We start from the raw sequence: 26,749 nt of genomic DNA, 5'->3' as shown, positions 1-26,749 counted from the left end.
GTATAACACTTATTAAAAGTCTTCCTTAACCTTATAGGGGTATCATAGCCTCTCTGGACTCACGTTAGTTTACCTATGACGACACAGAAATTTACGAAGTGTAACACGTTTACCCGACCCACCCAGATCCTTTTCCTATTTCCCTCCCCCTTTTTCATTCCCTTTCATTTTGGAGGTTGATTTTATTATATAACCGGTTCTTAATTAAAAACAAGAGTATAAAAGACTGATCTTTTTTCATTCATCTATCCTTTTTGTTTCTTCATGTGGTCACAGTTATGCTTAGCTTCAGCTGTTCAACTTCCAAAAAAGAACTCTTTGAATCGAAGATCAACATCCCCATTTTGAGAAATTTCTTTATCATAAACCCCAAAGAAAGGTAAAAAGATCCAAACTTTAATCATAACACCAATAACGATAGCAACAACAAAGCAGAGGAGAGGAGATGGGTGAGATTATGACTTTTTAATCGTATAAGGTAAGGAAGTGAAAGAGGGGGAGGGAAATAGGAATAGGATTTGGGTGGGTTGGGTCAACATGTCAGGTTTTGGTTTAAATTAGAATTTATTTTGAGCTGGTTTTCTATCAAATGATGTGGACCAATAATTTGATGCCACGTGTCATATATGGTTTTGTAAAACCACCGTTAATGAAAAATGACATGGATGAGCTATTTTGGCAACGAGTGGCATAAATGAGCCATTTCTAATACTTCGATGGCATATTTGAGCCTTTTCCGTTTAAACAAAGAAAATCAGCAACTCAGAATAATTAAACCCTCCAAATTTGTTATTTTTAATTACATGTAACAGAATGCGTTAATCTCACTAACAATTTTTGTTTTGCTTAACATAATTAATTTCACTAATTCATAAGCAAATTTTCACTATATTTAATATGTGTCTATTGGTGTATGTTTTTCTTCATTAAAAGCAATGTTGATTTCATCTAGAGATGCAAAAAATAAAATATTATTGTGAACGATCTGTGACAATGGTAAAAATTAGAAGAGTTACACCAAATTAATTAACTGCCTTAGGAGTTTCGAAATGAACAAGCTACCTTAATATTCGACACAATTTAACAAGCTATACAAATTTAAAAAGAATTAGCAATTCTTGTAAGCTAATGACCCGTTCGGCAATCTTATTTGAGGAGGTTGATTTAAAACTTCTATCAGTTCTTTTATTCGGCTTCATCAGATGAAAACTAACAAATTCGGAGGGTTTTATTATTGTAGGATTGTTGATGTTCTTTTTTATATAAAACATTATTAGGAAGCAACTGGAAATATGTTTTTAGAGTTATGGAATTGTCTCCTTTTTCTGAGAGTAAATATATGAAACTATCTATTATATTAATCATGGTTAAGATTCCTTTTAGCATTGGAGGAATAATGACAGAAAAAATTGCTTTAGGAAAAATAAGAGAGAGAGTACATAGTGTGAACTGAAACATTGTCTGATCACCTAGATTACTTGGATTAGATTACACTAATTACTCTTTTGGCACGTTCTCCTGAGGGCACTTAATTTGTCTTCCTTCTTTAGATGTTAAACTTTGTTATATGACTTATCTCTCAGCGATCGATTGTCGTAGTGAAGTTCATTGTCTTTACCCGCTCTCCTGTTTAATTTCTAATCTTCAAGAGTATCTGTCAAGTAGTTGAAATAAAATCGAGTGGGAGAGAGAGAGAGGAGACAAGAAAAAATAGTTAGAGATAATAATATTTTGTGTGAAAAATTTACGTTTCTTAAACTGAAGGAGAATTTGGGGGAAGATGAGAAATACCGAGTTTTAAATAATCTTTTATTTAAAAAAGAACATCAACAACTCAGAATAATTAAACCCTCCAAATTTGTTATTTTTCATCACATGTAACAAAATGCGTTGGTTTCACTAACATATTTTTTTTTACTTTGAGTAATTCGTTTCACTAATTCATAAGTTTTTTCACTACGATTCGATATTTGTCTATTGGTGTGTGTTTTTCTTCATTAAAAGCAATGATCGAGAGATGCAACAAATAAAATATTATTGTGAATGACTTGTGGGAATAATAAAAATTAGAAGAGTTAGACCAAATTAATTAATTTCCGTAGGAGTTTCTACATGAACACGCTACCTCAATATGCAACACAATCTAACAAGCTATACTGATTTGAAAAGAATAAGCAATTCTTGTGAACTGATGACATGTTCGGTGATTTTATTTGAGGAGGTTGATTTAAATCTTCTAACGATCCTTTTAATCAGCTTCAGGTGATGAAAATAACAAATTTGGAGGGCTTAATTATTGTAGGATTGTTTTTTTTTTTTTTTTTATATATAACATTATTTAAGCAATCGGAAATGTGTTGCTAGATTTTTGGAATTGTCCCTCTTTTCTGAGAGTAAATATATGAAACTATTATTATATAAATCATGGTTAAGATTTTCCTTATAGCACTGGAGAGAATAATGAGAGAAGAAACTGCTCTAGGAAAAAGAAGAGAGAGAGAGAGAGAGAGCACATAGTGCGAACTGAAACATTGTCAAATCACCTAGATTACTTGGATTAGATTACACTAATTACTCTTTGGATGTTAAACATTGTTAGATGACTCATCTCTCAGCGATCAACTGTCATAGTGAAGTTCATTGTCCTTATCTCTCCCCCATTTAATTTCTAATCTTCAAGTGTATCTGTCAAGTAGTTGAAATAAAGTGGAGTGGGAGCAAAAGAATGTGACACCCAATACTTTCAGGCTAAGGTTTGACTCATAAGATGAGGGTATAATGGAACCAATATGGGAAATGTAGGAAGTGTTTTGAAACCTATAAAAGGTATAAGAAGAGTATATGTACAAATGAGAGTTGGAAGCTACAGTACGGACAATGTTCAAGTGAATTTGCTTAAGGGCTTAATTCAAGAGACTATAACCCTTTATTAGTTAGAAATTTGGGAAAGCTTATGAAAGTTGTAGCCCTTTGAAACACCTTTCCATTGATATGAGGATGGATCAGGTCAAACGGATCTCTGTACAAAAAGTTATTACATTTTATTAAAGAGCTGTCATTGGTGCTCATCAAGGGGCTCGCAACGTGAGCAGACTGGCGTCCTAGAGCCATGTCGCGCGCGTCAAGGGAGAAAAGTGTGGCCCATTTCATGCATGAGCTCGTACGCATGCATGTACAGGTGAGGCAGCTCATACTGCTGGGCAAGCAACGCATCCTCCAGGGCGTGCGATCCCTCCATCCTTTTTAAGTGCATTGTTTTCCTCACTTTTCTTTCTATTCTTCACCTCTTCAAACCTTACCATGAATTTTCTCTGATCTCCTCGTCCTTCCATATCAAGGTAAGGTTCTTCCATGTATTCCTAAGTAATTCGAATGATTATACATGAATTCTACGCGAAATCCTATACTACAAACCTAGGGTTTTCAAGACCCTTCTTAAGGGTTCAAGTGTATCAGCGTTCATCATCAAAAGTTTGGATTCTTCTTTGGGTTTTGAAGCTAATAAGGTATGTAAGGATAGCTCTCTATGTGTGGGAATGCTTTTTATCTTCCCTTCCACATTTTTCACTATTACTACGAATTGCATCAGGAATAGAGTTATGCCCTAGTTTCATGAAAAGCTTGTAACTTCTATTTTTTAAATGATATAGTTTTGTAGTTCATTCATGATTGTCATTCCGAATATCGTGAACTCAGAACGTAATCATTGTGGGCTCGTGTTTGACATCCCATGAGTCTCAGTCAGGAAAACCCATAATGCTTATGAAAATACTCTAAATTCTATAAATAGTCCAGGATTCCATGTCTCTAAATAGTAACGCTCAACATTCCATGTTATGAATTACAGTATGATTCTCAGTTCCATGATATAAATTTCTAAATGATGAACTCATGTATTTGGGCCCGAGGTCACAGAATTATACACTTATAATTGGGCCAAATTATGAACTCAGGTAAATAGGTGATATCCCATGTTCAGAAAGGGGTACTTGTGATTATGACCTTATATTCAGTTTAGTTATCCTTATGTTTTCAGTTTAGTTTCAGTATTCAATATTCAGTTATGACTTATGTTATCAATTTGGGTTGCGCATTCCAAGAGAACCCCACATCTATTTATTCATTCAGTTAGTTTTACATACGAGTGGACCTATTCCAGGGTACTACGTCCCTTTTGCCGGAAGCGTTGCATTTCACGATACAGGTACATATACAGGTGACAGTTGGACTTCACGTTAGGACTTTCTCGTATCAGTTAGTTGGTGAGCCCCATTTCATTTGGGGTATTATCCTTACTTTTCAATTAGTATTAAGCAGTAGAGGTTTGCCGGGGCCTTGTTCGGTAAATAGTTAGTATTTCAATATTCACGTCAGAGGCTTCATTGACTAGATTAGTTGTTAAGTCAATATTTTTCAAATATCATTTTAGCCATGACGGCTGCACTTTATTATTTTTAGACTATTTCCGCATTTATGTCTAGTGACAGAAATTCAGATATTCTAGTATTATTAATCTCAAACATTATTCAGACTTTCAGTGTTCAACATGTTTATAAACTATATTCTGCATCATCATGTCTCCACTAAGTTCAATCATGTTGTTTCGCTCGGTCCAGTAGCTCAGGCACCGAGTGTCGTTTTACGCCCAGGCCATGATTAGGGGTGAGACAGAGAGAGATGACAAGAAGAAGATAGCTGGAGATAATAATCTTTTATTTACAAAAGGTTACGTTTCTTAAATTGAAGGAGAATTTGGGGGAAGACGAGAAATCTCGAGTTTTAATTTTTTTTTTTTTGGTAATTAAAGAACTTTTATTAATTACCTGTGAACATTAACATAACCAGAGGAGAACAAAACCAGTTCTTCCTCTCTCGGAAATCACCAGCATGCCTCTCTACCTCCTATCCAAAGTAAACAATGCATTCCAACTACTATAAAGAGCACACAAAATCAAACAATGGCCTCTGCCCTCCAATCCTAATGCAAAGATTAGTCTTGAGTGCGTGAATGAGCAGCTCCTTAGGTTTGGACTTCTTCTGAAATACCCTTTGGTTTCTCTCAATCCAGATATCATAAACAACAGCTGCAAAACCTGCTTTAAGCAGTCTATTTCGAACTTGCTTGCCCCTGGAATTATGGACCATCATTGTCATTCTGTTTCCCAGTTGAGTATCCCCTTATACCAGCTCATCCACTCTAGTGTCCCCTGCCAGAAAGCTCTAGTGTATCTACAGTTGAAAAGCAGGTGTTCAGCAGTTTCAACAGACAACTCACAGAACACACATTTGCTATTCACATTCAATCCCCATTTGATCAGCCTGTCTTTGGTTCGAAGTTTTAGGTGTAATGCTACCCACAGTATGAAGACTTGTTTTGGGCAAGCTACATTGTGGCAATTAAGTTTTTCCATTGCACATTCTCAACACTTTTTCTTATAGGCACTGGAAATCTGAAACTCACCTTGTTGGATGAGCCTTTGAGCTATACAATAGTAGCCCAATGCTTTCTGACAATTAAGATTTTCTGATCATCCATGAATCTTGTTGAGGTATCATCATAAGCTCAATGTTCTCGTTTATATAGTAAGTATAAACCCAAGTGATCCATAGTTTCTCTTTGTTTTGACTCAGAGCCCAGGATAACTTGCATATAGCAGCTTGTTTCCATACCTTAATATTCAACACATTTTGTCCTCCAGCACTTTTTGGTAGACAAATTCTTTCCCAAACTACCAATTCCCTTTTAGACACATTTGCATCCCCTGTCCACAAATAGCTTCTGCATACAGCCTCTATGAGTTTCATCACTTTCTGAGAGAGGAGGAAAAGTTGTGCCCAATAACCTTGAACCTCAAACAATACACCTCTAATGAGTTGCAACCTCGCTGCACAGGTCGGTCCTTTAGCCATCCATGTTTGTATTCTGGCAGTAATCTTATTAACCAATGGTTGGCATTGTTGCACTGTTAGTCTCTTGGTTGAAAGGGGTACACCAAGATATTTGAAAGGTAGGTCTCCAATTTAAAATCCAAGGTGATGTAGGATACTCTTTTTAGTAGTCTCATCTACTCCACTAAAATAAACTTGACTTTTACTCAAATTGGCCTTTAGTCCAGATGCTTCAGAAAAAAGACCAAATTTGCTTTTCAATAATTTCACTGACTATACATCCCCTCTAGTAGACATTTCATAAGCAACACAAAAAAATATAAAGGGACGTAGGATCCCATTGTCTCAAACCACTATTAGCTTTCATTGTGTCAGATAAATTACCATTGATCATAAAGGTGTAACCCACTGTTGTGACACAAAGCATGATCCACTTCAGCATTTTCCTAGGAAATCCCAGTTCCTTAAGTACTTGTGAAATAAAGTGCCATTCCACAGAATCATATGCCTTTTGTAGGTTCACTTTAATCATACATCTGGGCCATAAATGTTTCCAGATGTATCCCTTAACCAACTCATGGCTAAGTATGATGTTATCAGCAACTGATCTACCTGGAATAAAAGCAGACTGACTAGGTCCCACAATACCATCAATCACATCTTTAATTCTCTTTAAAATGATTTTCGAAATTATCTTGTACATGGGATTTAAAATAAATGATTTTAAATAATATTTTATTTAAAATAGAACATTAGCAACTCAAAATAACTAAACCTTCCAAATTTGTTATTTTTCATCACATGAAACAAAATACATTAGTTTCACTAACAATTTTTGTTTTACTTAACGTAGTTAATTTCACTAATTCATAAGTTTATTTTAACTACGATTCAATATTTGTCCATTGGTGTATGTTTTTCTTCATTAAAAGCAATGATCGAGAGATGCAACAAATAAAATATTATTGAGAAAGACTTGTGGCAATAATAAAAATTAGAAGAGTTACATCAAATTAATTAATTTCCTTCGGAGTTTCTACATGAACACGCTACCTCAATATTCCAGACAATTTAACAAGCTATACAAATTTGAAAAGAATAAGTAATTCTTGTCAACTGATGACATGTTCAATGATCTTATTTGCGGAGGTTGATTAAAACTTCTAACGTTTCTTTTATTCGGCTTCAGGTGTTGAAAAATAACAAATTTGGAGGGCTTAATTATTGCATGATTTTTGATGTTCTTTTTTAAATAAAACATTATTATTAGGCAGTCAGAAATGTGTTGCTAGATTTTGGAATTGTCCCCATTTTCTGAGAGTAAATATATGAAACTATCTATTACATTAATCATGGTTAAGATCTTCCTTGTCGCATTGGAGAGAACAATGAGAGAAGAAACTGCTCTAGGAAAAAGAAGAAAGAGAGAGAGAGAGAGAGAGAGAGAGAGAGAGAGAATTGTGTGAATTGAAACATTGTCAAAATCACCTAGATTGCTTGGATTAGATTACACTAATTACACTTTTTGCACTTTCTCCTGAGCCATTTCATTTGTTTTTCCTCTTTGGATGTTAAATTTTGTTATATGACTCATCTATCAGCGATCAACTGTCATAGTAAAGTTTGTTGTCCTTATCCCCTCCCCTATTTAATCTCTAATCTTCAAGAGTATTTGCCAAGTAGTTGAAGGAACCTTCGTTTCCTAGTGAATCGAAGTTTGACTTTGGTAACTTTTTCAGTGGTGAATTCAACGATTCTTCCGCTGCGTCATAAAGAAACACAATTCGTTGTTCTCGCTCTGTGATTTATTCTTATGGTTGCTTTCTAGGCTAGTTTACATTTTCGAATTAGACGTAAGTTTCTCTCTAAACCACCTTTAAGTGTTTGGCTAAACTATTGTTGGTGATGTTTCCTTCTTTGCTTAATCGCTTACATCTTGTTCTCTGTGAGATCAATCCCGACTCATAGTTGGGTAAATTATATTATGACGACAGTGTACATTCTATTTAATAGAGTGGATTTGGACGTTATCAATCATACTTTTCAATTCCATGTTTTGTTAATGCTTGTCTTTGACCTTCTCCTAGCCCCACCAAGAAGACAAACAAATTCAAAAGGGCTGAAAGAATAAAAAAAGAAAACAACAATTAAAGGACAACATAGGGAAAATGGAAGGCAAAAGTTTCAGCATTTAGTTTAGCTTCTTCACCATCAATAGCACAAGGGTAGTGTTTATTGTTTTTTTAATCACCGAGAAACCTATCTGGAGCCAACCCTTTGGGCCAACAACAGCCTTCAAAGCTCGCGGATGATGAGACTGCATACTCCTTTATACTTCTTCATTTAAATACTGAACTTAGAACACTTGACGCGGGGCTTGAAAGTTGTGTGGAAGTTCTAAGAAACAAGTTCCTCAACCTTTAAAAATTGTTTTGAAAACATTAATAGACCGTTTCGCCTCTTGATTGACAAAATATTTAAAATTGACATTCTTGATGGAGGATTTTGGTACTCTTTGGTCATATTGTTTGAAAACAGAATAAAAGCTTTTGTTAAGAATTAAACGAGCGATGCAACGGAACTGATTAGGATGTACCAACATAAGAACAATAATGCAAGAAAGCAATAAACATAATGAACACAAGATTTACGTGAAAACCCAAGACGGGAAAAACCACGGGCGCGAAGTGCAAAGAAATCAACTATAAGGTGAGGAGTACAAAACGATCTCGACAGGATGTCAAAGCACAACGAGATCAAAGGAAACGAAAGATTATAATCTCTCAATGAAAACTCTCTCTAAACTAAGTGGGGAATATAGTCTTGTGTGTAGTATCGATAGTTGTTCTCTTTTTCTTGATGTTGTGGCCGAAGATCTCCTTTAAATAGGGGTTGAAGACGTTCAAAATCCCAGTTGGAATGGGACAAGCCAGTCGAATTCCCAGTTGGAATGGGACAATTATCGAATCCCAGTTGGAATGGGATAATTTGGATAAACCCTTTTGGGACATATTCTAACAATCTCTACCGTGGGCCAAAATACATCAACATCAACACTCGTCACCCCATAAAGCCCCGAAGGGCAATTTAAGCATGAAGAACACCAACTAAGTCTAAGAAATGCTTAAACTTAGTAATAGCAAGCGGCTTGGTTAACATATCTGCGGGATTCTATGACATGTGAACTTTATTTACCATAATCTCCCCTGCAGCAATAATATCTCTGATAAAATGGTATTTAACGTTAATATGTTTGGTCTTCGAGCGATGAGAATCGGCCTTGGTAAAATGAATAGCACTCTGGCTATCAAAAAATTCAACGGTGGTACCCTATTGAACACCATGATAAATAAGAAGACCTCGCAACCATGTAGCTTCTTTAACACCTTTAGTTGCAGCGATATACTCAGCTTCGGTAGTAGAAAGGGCTGTAATAGGCTGTAATTGTACTTTCCAAGAGATAGCACCAGAGCACAGTGAAAAAATGTAACAAAAAATAGACCTCCTATGATCGAGATCACCACCATAATCAGAATCAACGAACCCAACAACATCATAAGACGATGCCTTGGCTCTATCAAATACCAAACCAATATCAACGGACCCTTTCACATAACGAAGAATCCACTTCACGGCATTCCAATGATCCTTTCCAGGATTATGCATGTATCGGCTCACCATGCTTACTGCAAAAACTAAATCAGGTCTAGTGCAAACCATAGCATACATAAGGTTACCAACAGCACTAGCATACAGGATAGTAGACATACTCTCAATGTCCTCCTCGGACTTAGGACAAGAGTCAGCAGACAGTTTGAAATGAGCAGTAAACGGAGTAGAAAAAGGTTTACAATCAAACATATTAAATCTATGGAGGACTTTCTCAAAATACTTCCTCTGAGACAGGTAAAGCTTCCCAGCTTTTCGATCCCTATGAATCTCCATACCTAGAATCTTCTTAGCTGTACCAAGGTCCTTCATCTCAAACTCAGAATTAAGTTGAGATTTTAACTTGTTGATCAAAGACTTATCTTTAGAAGCAATCAACATATCATCAACATATAACAATAAGTAAACAAAGGAACCGTAAAACTGTCGAAAATACACACAATGTTCATACTTACTACGTGTGTAGTCTTGCCCAATCATAAAGGAATCAAACCTTTTGTACCCCTTGTCTTAGAGCTTGTTTAAGGCCATAAAGAGATCTTTTCAACTGACAAACAAATTGCTCCTTGCCAGGAACAACAAAACCCTCGGGTTGCTTCATATAAATTTCTTCTTCTAACACTCCATGAAGAAATGAAATTTTAACATCAAGTTGCTCCAACTCCAAGTTAAAAAGAGCAACAATAGAAAGTAACACTCTAATGGAGGTATGATGAACAATAGGAAAGAAAACTTCATTGAAGTCAATACCCTCCTTTTGGTGGCAACCATGAACCATTAAGCGAGCTTTCCATCTTGCTTCTTCAACCCCCGGGAATACCATCTTTTAGTTTGTAGATCCATTTTGCAATCAATGTACGACGGCCTTTGGGCAGCTCACATAACTCCCATGTATTATTTTTGTGCAAGTTTCTCATCTCTTCTTGCATACCCAACTAACCAATTTGAGGAATTAGAACAAGAAATTGCCTCAGACTAAGTAGAATGATCAACTCTTTTGGGAATTTATTGTGCAACTGCAACAACATGAGCAATAAGCCCATCATCATCAGTGTCAGCATATTGAGCGGGCTTCTTTATAACTCATCTCGGTATATCACGACCAATAACATGATCATCCTCCACCTGTGGCTCGACGGGACGTGTGGTACTAGTACTTGGCTCATCAACAGGAGCCTTCTCGCTAGCCTGAGGAACTGTAGAAGAAATAGGGCCAACTTCGTAAGCTTCATCGTTCATTTCTACCTCCACCTTCTCACTGGCATCTTTCATATCATCATTACCCATAGAGTAAACAACAGACTTTTTCTCAGAGGATAACATAAAAGCCTCATTAAAAGTTACATCCCGACTCTGAATCATTTTCTTAGAGCTAGTACACCATAAACGATATCCTTTAGACTCAGTAGCATAACCAAGAAACATGCACTTAACAGTCCTGAGGGCTAGCTTCCCATATAAACATGAGCAAAAACAGTGCATCCGAAAACTCTAAGAATAAAGTAGTCAAAGGGATTACCAGACCAAACTTCTTCAGGAATTTAAAGTCAATAGATGAATGTGGAGACAAATTGAAGAGGTAACAAGCCGTAGAAATAACTTCGGCCCAGAAATCATGGCGATACCATAAACCAGTATTTGAGAGCATACAACGGGCTCTCTCAAGCAATGTTCCGTTTATATGTTCTGCAACTCCGTTCTGCTGGGGATTATGAACGAGAGTCTTATGTCTAGCAATACCATAAATAGCGCAGAACTCATTATTATAGAACTCCAAACCATTATCAGTCCTGAGCTTCTTAATTTTTTGGCCAGTTTGGTGTTCAACAAGGGCTTTGAATTTCTTGAAATTGGAAAACACTTCACTTTTCTGTCTTAGGAAATAAACCCATACCTTACGAGAAAAATCATCAATAAGAGTCAAAATGTAGCATTTTTATCCAAGGGAAGGAACTTTGGATGGACCCCATATTTCCGAATGAATATAATCAAGAATGCCATGTGTACGATGTTTTGCTATGGAGAAATTAACTCTCTTCTATTTCCCAAAAATGCAATGATCACAAAAGTCAAGTTTACCCGTACCAGTTTTACCAAGAAGATCTCTTTTGCTCAGAATGGTCATACCTTTCTCACTCATATGGCCCAAACGCATATGCCATAAACGGGTGAGATCATCATCGGATAATGAAGTAGAAACTGCTACAGACCCAGTCACAATTGAATCATGCAGGTAATAGAGAGTCCCACGTCTTGTTCCTTTCATCAAGACTAGAGCACCTTCTGTAATCTTGAGAACTCCATCTTCAACTGAATATTTATTTCCAAGAGATTCAAAGGTACCCAGAGAAATAAGGTTTCGTTTCAAGTAAGGAACATGATGAACGTTGGTCAAGGTCCTGATAACACCACGATGGGTCCTAATTTTTATAGTACCAATCCCATCAATATTGCATGGGGAATCATTCCCCATTAAGACAACACCACAAGCTTTCTCATTTGTTGAAAACCAGTCCTTATGAGGACACACGTGATACGTACATCCAGAATAAAAAACCCATTCAACAGAATTTTTCTTATCAACAGAGACAGCCATCAAAACATCACCTTCGGAATCACTTTCAACAACTCTTGCTTCAGCTGTTTTCTGCAGCATTTTGTTATTTTTTACTCTCTCTCTAGTTTATTCTTCAATTTATGACAATCACCAACTACGTGGTTTGTGTATTTGCAGAATTTATCATTGTTGAATTTCCGGCCTCTAGACTTGGACCTAAAATTCTTTTACGTTACTCCCCCTATCATGGGATCTTCCTCTAATAGACAAACCTTGTCCTTTGTCTTCAGAAAGCACTTCAAAATCAAATTTGGCTTTGGACAAAAAATTAGATTTGACATCTTCATAACTCAGTATTTCATTATCACCATATAGCATAATTTCTTTAAAGTGCTTATACGTAGAGGGTAGGGAGACCACCAATTATATTGCTTTATCCTCATCTTCAGCCTCGACGTCTAAATTTTCTAGGTCAAGAATAACAGAGTTGAACCCGTCACGATGATTTTGAATGGGGGTTACCTTCAGCCATAGAGAATGTGTATAACCGTTCCTTCAGACAAATTTTATTTGCGAGACTTTTCGTTATGTAGAGAGACTCTAACTTCAACCAGAGGCCTGCAACAGTAGTCTCATGAATAACATCGCGAAGAACTATTTTAGATAGACATAGTTGGATATTTGAATGTGCCTTTTCATCCAATTCCTCTCATTGATCATCTGTCATAGACTCGGGTTTCCTGAATTTTCTAAGAAGAGCCTTCTTTAATCAGTTCTGGGTGAGAACGGCTTGCATCTGAACTTTTCAGATACTGAAGCTTATCTTGCCGTCAAACTTCTCAATATCAAACTTGGTTACGGTAGACATCCTGGATCTTGAATACTCTGATACCACTTGCTAAGAAATAAACGAGCGATGCATCAGAACCGATTAGGATGTACCAACATAAGAACAATAATGCAAGAAAGAAATAAACATAACGAACACATGATTTACGTAGAAATCCAAGACGGAAAAAACCACGAGGCGTGAAGAGCAGAGAAATCAACTATAAGGTGAGGAGTACAAAATGATCTCAACAGGGTGTCGAAGCATAACGAGATCCAAGGAAATGAAAGATTACAATCTCTCAATGAAAACTCTCTCTGACCTAAGTGGGGAATATAGTCTTGTGCGTAGTCTTGATAATCTTGATAGTTATTCTCTTTTTCTTAATGTTCTGACCGAAGATCTCCTTTAAATAGGGGTTGAAGACGTGCAAAATCCTAGTTGGAATAGGACAAGCTAGTCGAATCCCAGTTGGAATGAGACAATTATAGAATCCAAGTTGGAATGGGACAATTTCGATAAACCCTTTTGGGACATATTCTAACTGCTTTTGTAATATATCATGTGATCCATTTTTGGCGCTTATTTTCTATTAAGAAAACTGACATGTGCTCACAATGAAGCTTGTACTTGCTATAAGTAGGTCGACCAGGTGCCTTTATGATATTCAGTTACTTTAGCTCTTGTAAATTTTATGGAAGATAATGGTTTTGGTATTATAGGTTGCAGTCATAAAGCTAACTCAAATGAATACAGATAAACTAGGATAACCAGATAATGGGAAGATAAAGTGTATGGATTCAGGGAGATGTATTTCATTCTATGGATTCACTTCCACATTTTACTTTCCTGTTTTAGGGATTATATGCTTTTTAGCCTAAAAATCAGGTTCGGTGGTTATACGGTCCATTATAAATGTTCCTTTATTTATATGACCCATTTTACAGTATATCTTTATGTTAAGACCTCTGAGAGTGTACTCCTACATAGAGTACATCGTAAACATTAAAATCTTATCAAGCTTGCTATCCATTAAAGCTTCTGCTTTGCCTGGTTTTCCAGAATATTTAACTTCAGATCCTTGGTCACGTTTTCTTTGCATCCACTGATAACATTTTATCTCTTCTTTGTTTTCGCTGCACAATAAGAATTGTATCAAACTTGTGAAATAATCCAGAAAAGAGACCACTGCTACATCTAATCATACTGAACCTTAAGCACAAGAAATACAAATACCTGAAGACATATCTTTTGAGAAAAGATAGTTACTTTTGATAGACTTCAAGGTGTTGTAGCCTTTAGGTTGTTATGAAAATGGAACAGAAGTGTGCGATTCTTGTTCCATACGTTTGGCTCATCATTGTTGCTAGCTTTAATATCTTCTTAACATTTTTTATATAGTTTATGATTTGTTTATGATTTTCTTTTTCTTTCCATAAAATCTCCCACTAGATATAGAAAAATCTTGAATTTTGTTCATATTTTTGTTTTTGAGGCCTACAGCAGTAGTAATTTATGGATGACTTTGACAAATATCCATTTTAGGGCTGTTAATTGAAATATAAACAGAAATTGCAAGTCTAAAAAAGGACATACTCAAAAAATCTAGTCTATGAGACACGTCCAGCTAGTTTGTGGATGGTGTTGTGGATTATGCTGTTCCTCCTACTCAAACAGCTAGTCTGTGAGACTCATCCAATCTTCTTTTCTGGGCTTATGATCAGAAGTTGAGGTTATTCTTGTCTCTTTCTAAAGTTAAATTTGCCTATGTGCTTTAACAACTTCGTAAATTTATTTTGTGTTGGGGTGTAGTATACTGATGATTTGCGTTTAAAAATGGCTAATAAATTCAGTTAACCTTCCCAGTTGGGATGCACTATTTTTGTATCTTGATCTTTTCCAAATGGCATCTATACAGTATTTTCCCATGCTTGTCATCCGATTAGTGTGAACTTTGTCGTGACTATTTAGTGTCAGTAGCTGTACATAAAGATGAGTGACTGTTGTATACACTGCAATAGTGATGTTTTAACAGGTAGTAATACCTATCATTGTGTGGTGCTTTCTGAGGGTTTTCTGATCATTCATGAAGCTATTGTACTAGGAATGAATTATTAAGTTTCAGGGTTCTGCATTTAGTCTGATGGATGTGGGAGAGTCCAGTGTTGATGGAAGGGTGATGAATATGTCCCGTGGATGCGTCATACCCTAGCGAGTGAACTGGATAAAATGCCCTAAGGCTAAGAATCGAGGAGTAGATGTTAGTTTAACAAAGAGATAGGACTAATTTATTTGGCCCTAAAGGAAGTACGGAATAGAACTACACTTGACAAGTCAAATAAGCAGTAATACTGTGAGAATACGAGAACCGAGATAACTAGGATTTAGAGAGGCGAGTTCCTTTTGGGGTAACTATCTATATTGGGAGTCCTGGGGCATAAGTTGACTTATCTGTTTATCTTGTTGATTTTATATTGTGTTGCGTGAACTAATCTTAGTCAACCTATGATGCTTACCAGTACGTGTGGTGTACTGATACTACTCTTGCTGCATCCTTTTTGGATGTAGATGTGTTGCGGGTTATAAGTTGAAGTTTCTTTTTATGGATTTCCGGACATCTTCCTACATCATTGCTCATCTCATTCCAAGCAGAGGCTGTGTCATTTATTTTGTTTATCCTTGTGTAATAGGAGCTCTTGTACCTGTCTAGACTAGATCCTGGGAATTTTTTCAGTTTTCTTGTTTCAATAACAGAGTCATCACGAGTATTTACTTTTAATTTGTGATAGTTTAGTATTTTGTTGTTAATAAACCTGTCTAAATATTGAGTTGGTTGGTAAGAGTTCGCCTACTAAGTAATAACACAGTAGGTGCCCGTACGACCCGTAAGTTGGGTCATGATAGTTAGTATCAGAGCCTAGATTACCGATCTCACAAGTACAAGAGCAACTGTCCAGTAGAGTCTTGTGGAATGGTACGATGATGTTCATACCCCTCCACAAGAGGCTATAAGACATCTAAAAGTTTCCTCTTCGTTCATTCTATCGTGCTACTCCCAATACTCCGTCTCCGAGTTGAATCCAATTGTTATCTGGGCGATTCCAATTGGTATCTTGACGGGCTAATTGGTATCTGTCGATTCCAATTGGTATCTTATTATAATGGCGCAAGGAGGACTTTCTATAAGTAGTATGCATGTTAAGTGTGTAAATAAATGGAAATTTTGTTGCCAATATTGAGTGTTATAATTTGTGTACTTATTTTGGCAAGGTTAGTAAGTGGAAAGTGCGTTCGTACTCGTCAAATGAAATCCATGATTGTACGCGCTAAGCAAACAAACAAGCCCCTGCGTGACCTGAGTTGGCGGGCACCAAAAAATTCATCCACTGACACTGTAGCTTCGCTGTGGCGGTGTGGGGATCGCTACAGCGGGCTCTCCATAGCGGGTCATCATCCGCTACAATGGACCCAGTCTTTTCCCCAGCACCGCTACAGCGAGACCAGCCTCACCATAGCGATACCGCTACAGCGGTCAAGTGACCCCGTCAGACCAGTAGCCTTCCCCCCGTTCCATGTTTTCCCAACCTGTTCATTTATTAATAAAAATCAAAAAGGCCAATTTCAAAGAAAAAACCTGCATAGAAACATCCGCCCGACTAGGGCAATTGTCTTACGAGTGCCCTTAAACCGGGGCACCTGTACCAAACACAACAAGGAAATTAGCCAAACATCCCAAACAAACCGAAAATAAGAAATTTTCTTAACAACAAGCCCTATTAGGGCAAATGATAACCAAGCTGATATAAAGGGGGGGGGGGAATCTCTAAGCCACTCCCTTGTTGGTCGCATCATCACCCCCGTCCTCCGAGTCGTTAGAGTCCTCGCCGCTAAGCCCGGATCCACTCAAGAAGGAGAACTGGGAAACATCTTGGGTGGTCACCTTGGGGTGCTTCTCTTTCGACACTAGGGTCTTCAAAAGGCTTTGGGCGCCTTTCTATATCCTCATGAACAGCTTGTCCCTAGCCCAACTTTTCTTTTTCTCTTAGACCAAATTCTCCTGGAGATCCACGTGGGCCTAGGCCAAAGATTCAAAGGCGCTCTGCAGAGCATCCACAGTATCCCCCATCTTGGACTGAGCGTCCAAATAACCCTTCATCTCATCAGGGGTGAAATAACCCGCACCAGCAGTAGCACTAGATGACCCGACCTCCATGAAAGTTCATGCAAACCCCATCATGACTGCTTTCACCGCAGTCATATCGGCCTCCATGCGCTCTAAGGTACCCAGGGCCTATGAAGGACCACTCCTGTCACTACCTCCCCCTTGGCCCTCGCTGTCCTCATCCCCGTCTGAGTCTGTCATGTTCCTCTTGCCCTTGCCCGGTTCTCCCTTTACCTTCAAGGGGTAAAACGAAATATTGCACTCGACATATCGGTCGCCAGGCTCCAAGCCCCCCCCCCCCTGCATTTTTGCATAAGTGGGTAATCAGGTAGGGAAACTGTTATAGCCCGTATTTCGTGCGTTCGGATATTGCGGGACAATGGTGAGAAGTTAAGGACAAGACTATGTTATGAAATAATTTTAGTGTACGAGTTGTTAGGAATATTATTTATGAACATTGGAGGTATGAAAATATTGAGAAAGGCTAAGGGTAAAAAGGAAAATTTGCAAAGTGGCATTATGGGAATAATGTGGAAGGCTAGGGGCAAAATGGTAATTTCAGAAGGTGTTCAAGGAGCTTCATGAAAAGGGGCCATGTTGGCCGAAATTAATAAAAAAAAAAGAAAAGGAAAAGAAGATGACAACAAAATAAGTCATCTTTTATTTAGAAAAAAAATTCAAGAAAAAGAAAGAAAAGTCTAGAAAATCAGAGAGAGGGCATGTGCCCCTCACATGCTTGGAGAGCTATATATATATAGCTATATATATATATATATGTGGAAGTTCATCTTTTAGTTGAAAAGAGTGGAGAAAGAAAGAAAGAAAACAAAACAAGAAGAGAGAACTATAGTGGTATACGGCCATGGCCATGAAAAATTAGCTCCATGGAAAGTTGATCAAAAAAAAATTATTTCTTCTAGTATTCCAAACAAGTTGAAGGTCTTCTTTAATATGGGATAGTTGTTGAAGCAAGAAAACTACTCATTCTTACAAGGAGCAACTCAAGTCAAGTGGTAGAGTTAAGGAATAAGGTAAGATTTCATCCTTTTTTTATGTTGTGGATGGTTGTACATGTGGTAGAGTGAAGAAATGAATGAAAACCATGAATTTAGCGTGTTGCAAGGGGTGGCCGAATAAGATGGTTTGTGTAGAAAAGATGAATGATTTTTATTTAGTAATTTGATTGTTGTTATTGTGAATTCCATAATAAAAGTGAGGATTTAATGATTTGAGATGAAGTTGTAATTGTTGTGGTATTGTTATGGAAGCTAATATGACACTAGCATGAACTCTTATGTTTGTATCGATGAAGTTGTTAATGTAGAGTGTTGGCGGAGCTTCTAAAATTGGAAGAAAAGAAATGTAATTAGTATTCTTGTTGAATTTGGAAAGCTTTGGGTGAAGTGGTATGTTGGTTGGGTTGTTTGGAATATTAGTTGAATTGTTTGAAGTATTCTTGAATATATGTAATGGACTTGAATATAAATAAAATGCCATGGAATGATGCGGCAAGAGTTGTTAATATTAGAATATATTTTGAATTGATGGTTGGAATTGTTAGAATAATTGTTGGTATTATTGATACTTTAAGCCGGGTTGAATTCCGGATTGTTATCATGGATTAAAATGAGCCGGGTTGGATTGGGATGGTGTATTTACGGGGGAAGTCCGCCGAAATTTCGGTAGCCAAGTTTCATTTAAGAATCCAATTCTAAATGCGCTAATCAATGTTTGGTAAACATGACCAAATTGTAGATTTTGGCGGATTTGCAACTTGAATTTGGAGTAGCAGAAGGAGCGGAAAGAGGTATGTAAGGCTTCACTCTTCCTTCTTTGGCATGTCTTAGATGTATTAGGCTTGAATACGTGTCTCGGGGACTACTCTAATTCTAGAAATCCGAGCTTGAATTTGACTACTATTCATTCAGTAGAATTGAATTAAGTGCTCATGAATAGTTGAAAGAATTGTCTAAATACCTAGAACTTGCATGAATAGGATCCGTTTACCCTGAAACTCTCATAAGTTATGTCATGAAACGTATTATACGTAAATTGTGTACGCCGCCTCATTTGACTCGAGGTGGGCCCACTATTCCCTAATTTCCTCCTGTGGCTCCATTTGGCTTATTTCCGTACTACAGTTAAAGGAAATTTTTGGATATCATTCCAAGGCTTGATTTTCTTCCTAAAGGTTCATAAATGTTTTCCAAAATATTCATTCTTCTCCAAATCCAAGTTTTACAAATTTTTGAAAGTTCTTATGACTAAAACAATGACTATGATTCTATGATGACAATGAAGATGTCAGATATGAGAAAATGACTACGACACGACATGACATGACATGATATGACACGACATGATATGATATGAGATGATATGACATGACACGATATGCTATGATATGACACGATATGCTATGACATGATACGATACAATATGATATGTTCTACGTTCTCTTAATGTTATTCTCCGTTGGTAGTCTCGCCTTATAATTATTGATCCTCCAAGGTGAGACAAAGCGGCCATGATTACTCCATAATGCGATCGGAGGTTTCCGACCTTTCGTCACTCCGATGGATACATGACTTTCTTTGGGCTCTCATGCATGCCATACCTGTATACGGGTTGGGGGATGGGATACATGTATATGTGGGAATGGGAAGGGAGACATGTTTCATTGCCACCTGGTCAGCTGGCTTATCATCCCGGACGCGGGATGCCCGGACGCGAGATTTATGGGCGAGCCGAGTATTTCGGCGCTATGTGGGCGAGCCGACTTGTTCGGCGCTATGATACCATATGACTCGTACAAGCATGCATGGCATCCGCCCCCAAGGCACTCATATGCACAGGTCACAGCTTTACATGATATGATTCCTTACTGTGTTACATGCCTTTTTACATTATATGATCCCTATGTATGATTTTTTACATGATATGTTCCATACGTACATGTTACAGCTTTACACATGACATGTTCCATATGCACAGCTTACTCCCTTATACATGATATGTCTCATATGTACAGGACACTTTCTCACATGATATGTTTTACATCTCCATACTGTTGTTGCACATGATTACGTCTCTTTCTATGTTACCATCCATGCCTTACATACTCAGTACCTTGCTCGTACTGACCCCTCTTCTTCGGGGGCTGCGTTTCATGCCGCGCAGGTGAACCCAGATGAGCTGAAGCTAGCATAGAAGATGTCCAGCGGGGTTGGTAGGCTCCACTTGTCCTGGAGTGCTGCCGAGTCAGAGCATATGTGCCATGACGTTTTGTTCGGAGTTAGAGACTTTGCAGACAGAGTCGTGGGTATTGGGTTGTCAGTCTGTAAGCGGCTTCAACAGCCGATATGTTATCACGTCTCGTCTTACAAGTCTTATATGATGTCAGATTTTACTTGGAAAAAAAAAGAGAAATTTTTTTTTCTGTGTATTCATTTCTAACTGATTCATAAGTTCATTTGTGTAATAAGAGTTAGCGGGTTCGCTCGGCTCCGAATATGGAGTCGGGTGCCCATCACACCCTAGTAAAGTCGGGGTGTGACAGAAACATCAAGCTTGGGCCAGCTTAGCTATGAAACCCCGCCACTCCTCAATCACCTGCAACCCTACATTTACGGGCATGTCATCTAAACTGCAAGCAACCACAAGGATCCGAGGGTAAGTGACATTAGTGGTTTTTCTCGAAGGGCGAACCCATCGGGCAATGAGGTTCAACCACTTTCGAGCCTCGGGAGTAAAGTGACGGCTCTTGATGGCGGGCCGGGTAAAACGCCATATAGTTTTTCTCCTCTTGGACTCTTTTACCAATTTCTTTACCAACCAAGGCCCATTCCCCTAGTGGTCCTTGGCCCGAAACTCACTTCTGTGAAGGGTTGGGCAACCCATGAACGGTATTGATCGCCTCCGTACCAATCTTTATATTGACCCCTCTGATAGTGATCTCAGGCTCTGGGGTAGTCTAATCAACAGTAGGGAGCATGGCATAGAATTCCCTAACCCAGTTGCAATTAATATTCCCCATTTCCTCGAACAGTGGACCCCAACCTATGTGGTATAAGTGTTGGTAAAATTTCGGAGCTAGCTCCTCCACCCGGTCCATGACAAAGGCCTCTCATAGAGCAGACACTTGGTTTGCTACTCCATGAAATGCCTCTTGCAAGCATGTGAGGCGAACCTAACATATGTGGGGGTAGCAGGTGGTTGTTGTTGTTATTAATGTTGTTGTTGTGGTGGTCGTTGTTGTTGTTGTGGATTCGCCATAGCAAAATGTGAGAGTTAGACTGTAAAGGGAAGATTGAGTTAGAATAATGTGGCACATAGATTAGACAGTGGTAGGGCATGCATGATTAAGTTAAAAACCCGGCCTATAGGTTTTTGCCTCAAAGTGCCTGCCGCGCCAGTGTGAGATCGCGGCGAAGCCGCCATAGCTTTAAAAGGACCGCCACAGCGGACAAGGCTCCGCCATAGTGCTACTTCATAGCTGTAGCGGGCTCGCTATAGCGAGCAGGTGTCCGCTACAGCGGTCATCATCCATAGTAGACGCCCCGCTCCAAGAGACACCCTGAGCGCCACAGTGGTACCGCTGTAGCAAAGAAGGGTCCGTCGCAGCGGACCTGTCTTCTCCAGTGAGAAAACCCTCCTACCCAACTTTTAGAGAACCCAAAATTTCACCATAATTTCCACATTTTTGGCAAGGATCAAGTACCATGATAGCATGCATGACTTCTACAACCTATAACACCCTATTTCAACTATAATGAGCACCAAAATTTTGAGCAAGAACATCAAAAAAAAAAAAAAATTGCACCTCTACCAAACACCCCCGCCCCAACATGAACTGCCCTATTTTAAGCAGATCTTTGGTATAAAGTGATGCTAGGACAGTGTGAACGATGAAATAACCTTCCATAACCCAAGAACTCCTCACCCTAAGAAATCAAAACCTTTGTTCAAAGGACCAAAACTTTTGCTCTAATCTAGCAACTTAGGCATGAAATTTTAAAAATATCAGGCCATAATCAAGTTTTAGGACAATCACAGGGAGTACATACCTTGAAATAATTAGAGATCTGCAAGTACTTGCTCCAAAAGGTAACCCTTGGGTGATAGAGAAATCCTTCCCTTGTCTTACTATTTGAGTAGTGTAATGAGAAATGGAGAGGGTAAGGTGTTTAAAAGGGGAATGGGGAGGGAGATGAGATGCATAAGAAGATAAATAAAGGGAGAAAAATTCGTGGGAGGGGAGAAGTTTTTCGGTTATGGGGTATAAAGGGGAGAGGAATAAAGGGGTGAACTGAATCACCCCACCCTTTTAAAACTGCCCGTATACCGCTGCGGTGGTCAATCCACCGCCGCAGCGGTACCGCTAGAGTGGTCATCGCGGTCCGATGACCGCTGTAGCGGGCTGCACATTTTCCAACCTCCTTGTAATTTTTTCCTTCTCGCGACGATAACTCGAAATCCTGCCTCCTAGGGTGTAGGGGCTAGGAGCGTGATCCTTACCCTATCCCACGCCATTCGGGGATGAACGGTGGTTTAATTGGTATCTGGCGTAACGACTCGCCCGGTCGTTATTTAATACTTCGCGAACCCGCGTTCAATATAGGCATATGATCTTAAATGGTAAGCCCCATGGGGTGTTTAGATGATTAATAGTGGAAAAATAAGTTTCGAAGAGAGTTGAAAATCGCGAGCCCGGGCATAAACTGTTCCGCTGTAGCGGCCAAGTTACCGCTGTAGCGAGACTGACGTCCGCCGCAGTGGGCGTCACGGACCAGAATACGCGTTTTTCCATTCTTAGTTTTATATTTCACCCTCCTTTTTAACAAAGGACCCTCCAAGGCTGTTATTAGGTTTTACATGAAGAAAAACCCTTGACACTAAGAAAAGAGGCTTCTCCAACATTCTCCGTATCTTTCCCTACAACTATCATCTCTCATGGATTCTGATAAAGGGCTAGGAGCGTGAGCATTTCATGGAAATTCAAATAGCTGTTTGTCATCGAGGTAGGTTACGGTTTACTTGAGTTAAACTCTGATTAGTTAATCGTATATACATGTAGAATTGACGGGAGATTGCATGATTTAGTCTTCAGACACGAAGTTTGGGTGGATATGTTCATAATTTAACGGAAGTTTATGTGTATATAGTAATTAGGGTAACAACGAGTATATAACTGGGTACTAAGTTCTATAATTCTTGATGTTTATGCGTTACGAATTAGGAAGTGATTATTTATCATTGTTAAAAAGGGCTACCCCGTAGTTTAGAGTAACTATTCCCTTGTATATCTAATTTCTGCATGGATTGCCGAGTCAATTGGTAACATTCATTACGGTTGTTCATTCTTGTCAATAAAAATGGTTGTATTGGGTGAGTTGAAGGGAAGGCATAATAGAGCTACGCCCGTCAAGGGCATATTTCATGACATTGTTCTCATTCATTAATATCATTGCATATATTGTATATGGTTATGCGATAATGCATGGAGCAGAAACTTTGTGTAAGCATCAGTTGTGCTATCCGGTTTCATGGCCGAGTTGGGATGGATAGGAGGTACTACTTGATAATCGATCATTGGAAGCGATGTGAAGGTAAACATAATTACATATACGAAAAAGGCACATTTGACCGAGGGTGAGAATGTGACCTTGAATGTGGCTCGGGTTCGAGGAGTGGATCCGGAACGAGTGGTACATAGACACCATGGGTCCCCTGTAGGTCATGACTTCTGGGCAATGACACCAGTTAGCATGTGTGTACAGTGTGCATTTTGCCATTGCATTGCATTACATAACTTTATCTCCTCATATTGCATGCTGTCATTCTATTATATTACTCTGTACATCTCCTATCATTGTGTGGTACTTTCTGAGGGTTTTCTGATCATTCATGAAGCTGTTGGATTAGGAATGAATTGTTAAGTTTCAAGGTTCTGCATTTAGTCTGATGGATGTGGGAGAGTCCCAGTGTTGATGGAAGGGTGATGAATATGTCCCGTGGATGCGTCATACCCTAGCGAGTGAACCGGATAGAACTCCCTAAGGCTAAGAATCGAGAAGTGGACGTTAGTGTAACAAAGAGATAGGACTAATTTATTTGTCCCTAAAGGAAGTACAGAATAGAACTACACTTGACTAGTCAAATAACCGGTAATACTGTGAGAATACGAGAACCGACATAACTAGGATTTAGAGAGACGAGTTCATTTTGGGGTAACTATCTATATCGGGAGTCCTGGGGCATACGTTGACTTATCTGTTTATTTTGTTGATTTTATATTGTGTTGTGTGAACTAATCTTAGTCGACCTATGATACTTACCAGTGCGTGTGGTGTATCGGGGGATACTACTCTTGCTACATCCTTTTTGGATGTAGATGTGTTGCAGGTTATAAGTTGAAGTTTCTCTTTGTGGATTTCCGGACATCTTCCTACAGCCTTGCTCATCTCATTCCAGGAAGAGGCTCTGTCGTTTATTTTGTTTATCCTTGTGTAATAGGAGCTCTTATACCTGTCTAGACTAGATCTCGGGGATTTTTTCAGTTTTCTTGTATCAATAACAGAGTCATCACGCATATTTACTTTTAATTTGTGATCATTTAGTATTTTGTTGTTAATAAAACTGTCTGAATATTGGGTTGGTTGGTAAGGGTTCGCCTACTAAGTAGTAACACGGTAGGTGCCTGCACGGCCCGTAAGTTGGGTTGTGACATCATATCACAAGTGAGAAGGACCATTTTACTTCGACCTTTCTAGTTTATTTAATTTAGGCACCTCAAGATTTATTTCTGGTGCATCTATCTTGCTGTTCCTTTCCCCTCTTTGTCTACCATAATACCACTTTCAGTGAACTTGTGTTTTTATCCCGCTTATCTCCTCCCCCCACCCTCTACACTTCCCGCCAGCTGATCTTGTGCTACTTCACATAGTGAGTCTTTGGGGATAATTTGAGTGCTGTGAGTCGTTCACTTTCCACTCCCGGTCTAATTTTTTTCCACATACTGTCTCTTTGGATTGAGATATTCGGAGTGCAGCATTTTTTAAGTGGGGAGAAGGGTGTTGTTTCCATTGAAGGAGTTGGCTGATGTCGTTGGATGCTTAACTGCTCCTGTAACAAAGACGACTGTAGAAACTCTGCTTGGTTGAAGAGGATGTCCCAACACGAAACTTTATGCTGGAATTGGTTTTTCTTGATTCCTTCAACCAAACGACAGAAGAATCAGTTAAACCATCAATTGTCTGTAACAGCAAGATTTACACGTAAAGATAAGCACAAAAGGCTTAATTTTAATAATTAAATTTAACAATGACATTGCAGTCGAATACAGGAGAAAGATTCTCATACTTTGAACAGAAACTAATTGTAGAATGTAATGTCAAGGAACGTCTGTCTATCAATTAGCTGATATTGCAACCACATACAATTCTTAAGAAATATCCAGAATGTGGTCGCTAAGAATTAAACTAATTTGAAGAACACCAAGAATGAAATATACATATAAATAAAGGACATGAAAACAATGCAAATATGTTTTGACGTACCTCAGACGAGGTGTGTTCTCTGAAAACAATCTTGAAGTGCAGATTTGACTTTAAGTGCCATTAGAGAAACTTAAGACACGGGATTATTTTATCCCGCGTTTGTTAATGGGTGTCGTTTGGTTGTTGGGATAAGGATATAATCCGGGGATAAGATGCGGGATTATTTTATTCCACGTTTTGTAATGGGTATTAATTAGTTCCGCGATTATTTTATCCAACCATTTATGCTAAAATGGTGGGATTACTATCTCATATAAAAGGTGGGATAGGATAATCCCATGGCCCATGGGATATCATTGCTTAGCTCATCCCACATACCAAACATTCAGAAAAAAGGTATTATTAGGTAATGCTTTCCCACTTTTCGTTACTTAGGCTCTCACACATAGTACTCATCGTGTACTTTATTCATCTCATTCTATGAAAAATTCATTGGTTTGAGGTCACCTCAATTTTCATGTCACAGAAATGCTGGAAAATATATCTTTGGCCTTCATAGCTTCAAAAAGAATATGCATTTTGATACATTGTTAAACTTTACTATGTATTCGACATAATAACAGGAGATATTGTTAGTGTTGTGACACTTACATCTCATGAAACTCCATTCTTACATTAAATTGTTCCAGCCTTTGGTCGCGACTTGGCGTGCATAGCATCTCCAGTATTGGTATCTCAGAAACTCTAATCAGAAATCTCTAAAGAAGCTATTAGCGACAAATTCTCTTTGGGTGAAAAGAAAAATATTTATGGTGGATTTTGTAGGGAAACATAAAAGAAGTTACAGGAGCATTGAAATGACTACGTTGGGGAAAATATTAAGTAGCAATTACTAGTACAACTTATGAACAATTCATTGGATATACAGGATAGCTGAACGTTTAAGAAGTACCAATAAACTAACAAACATTGGCATATCCACATGGTAGAGTGGATGTGAACACCATTGCCTTCGACTTGCACTCCGTCTATCATCATCATCATCTCTTCCGTGCAACACTGTCATGACAGAGATCACAACTATTAATAGTTGGGGACTAAAACCGGGAGAAACTAACTTGGACTTGGCTGCTTGAAGTTTCCAA

General features: G+C 38.4%; 1 pseudogene; it reads left to right on the top strand.

The window, feature by feature from the left end:
• The window catches only part of LOC132038500 (stress-response A/B barrel domain-containing protein UP3-like), an 81,927-nt pseudogene extending 67,295 nt beyond the window's left edge, over positions 1 to 14,632 (top strand).
• The last annotated feature ends 12,117 nt before the right edge of the window (positions 14,633 to 26,749 follow it).

Source organism: Lycium ferocissimum, chromosome 11 (genome assembly GCF_029784015.1).
Source record: "Lycium ferocissimum isolate CSIRO_LF1 chromosome 11, AGI_CSIRO_Lferr_CH_V1, whole genome shotgun sequence".
NCBI lineage: Eukaryota > Viridiplantae > Streptophyta > Magnoliopsida > Solanales > Solanaceae > Lycium > Lycium ferocissimum.
The sequence above is the reverse complement of the archived record's forward strand: the minus strand, read 5'-3'. Positions and strand labels throughout refer to the sequence as shown.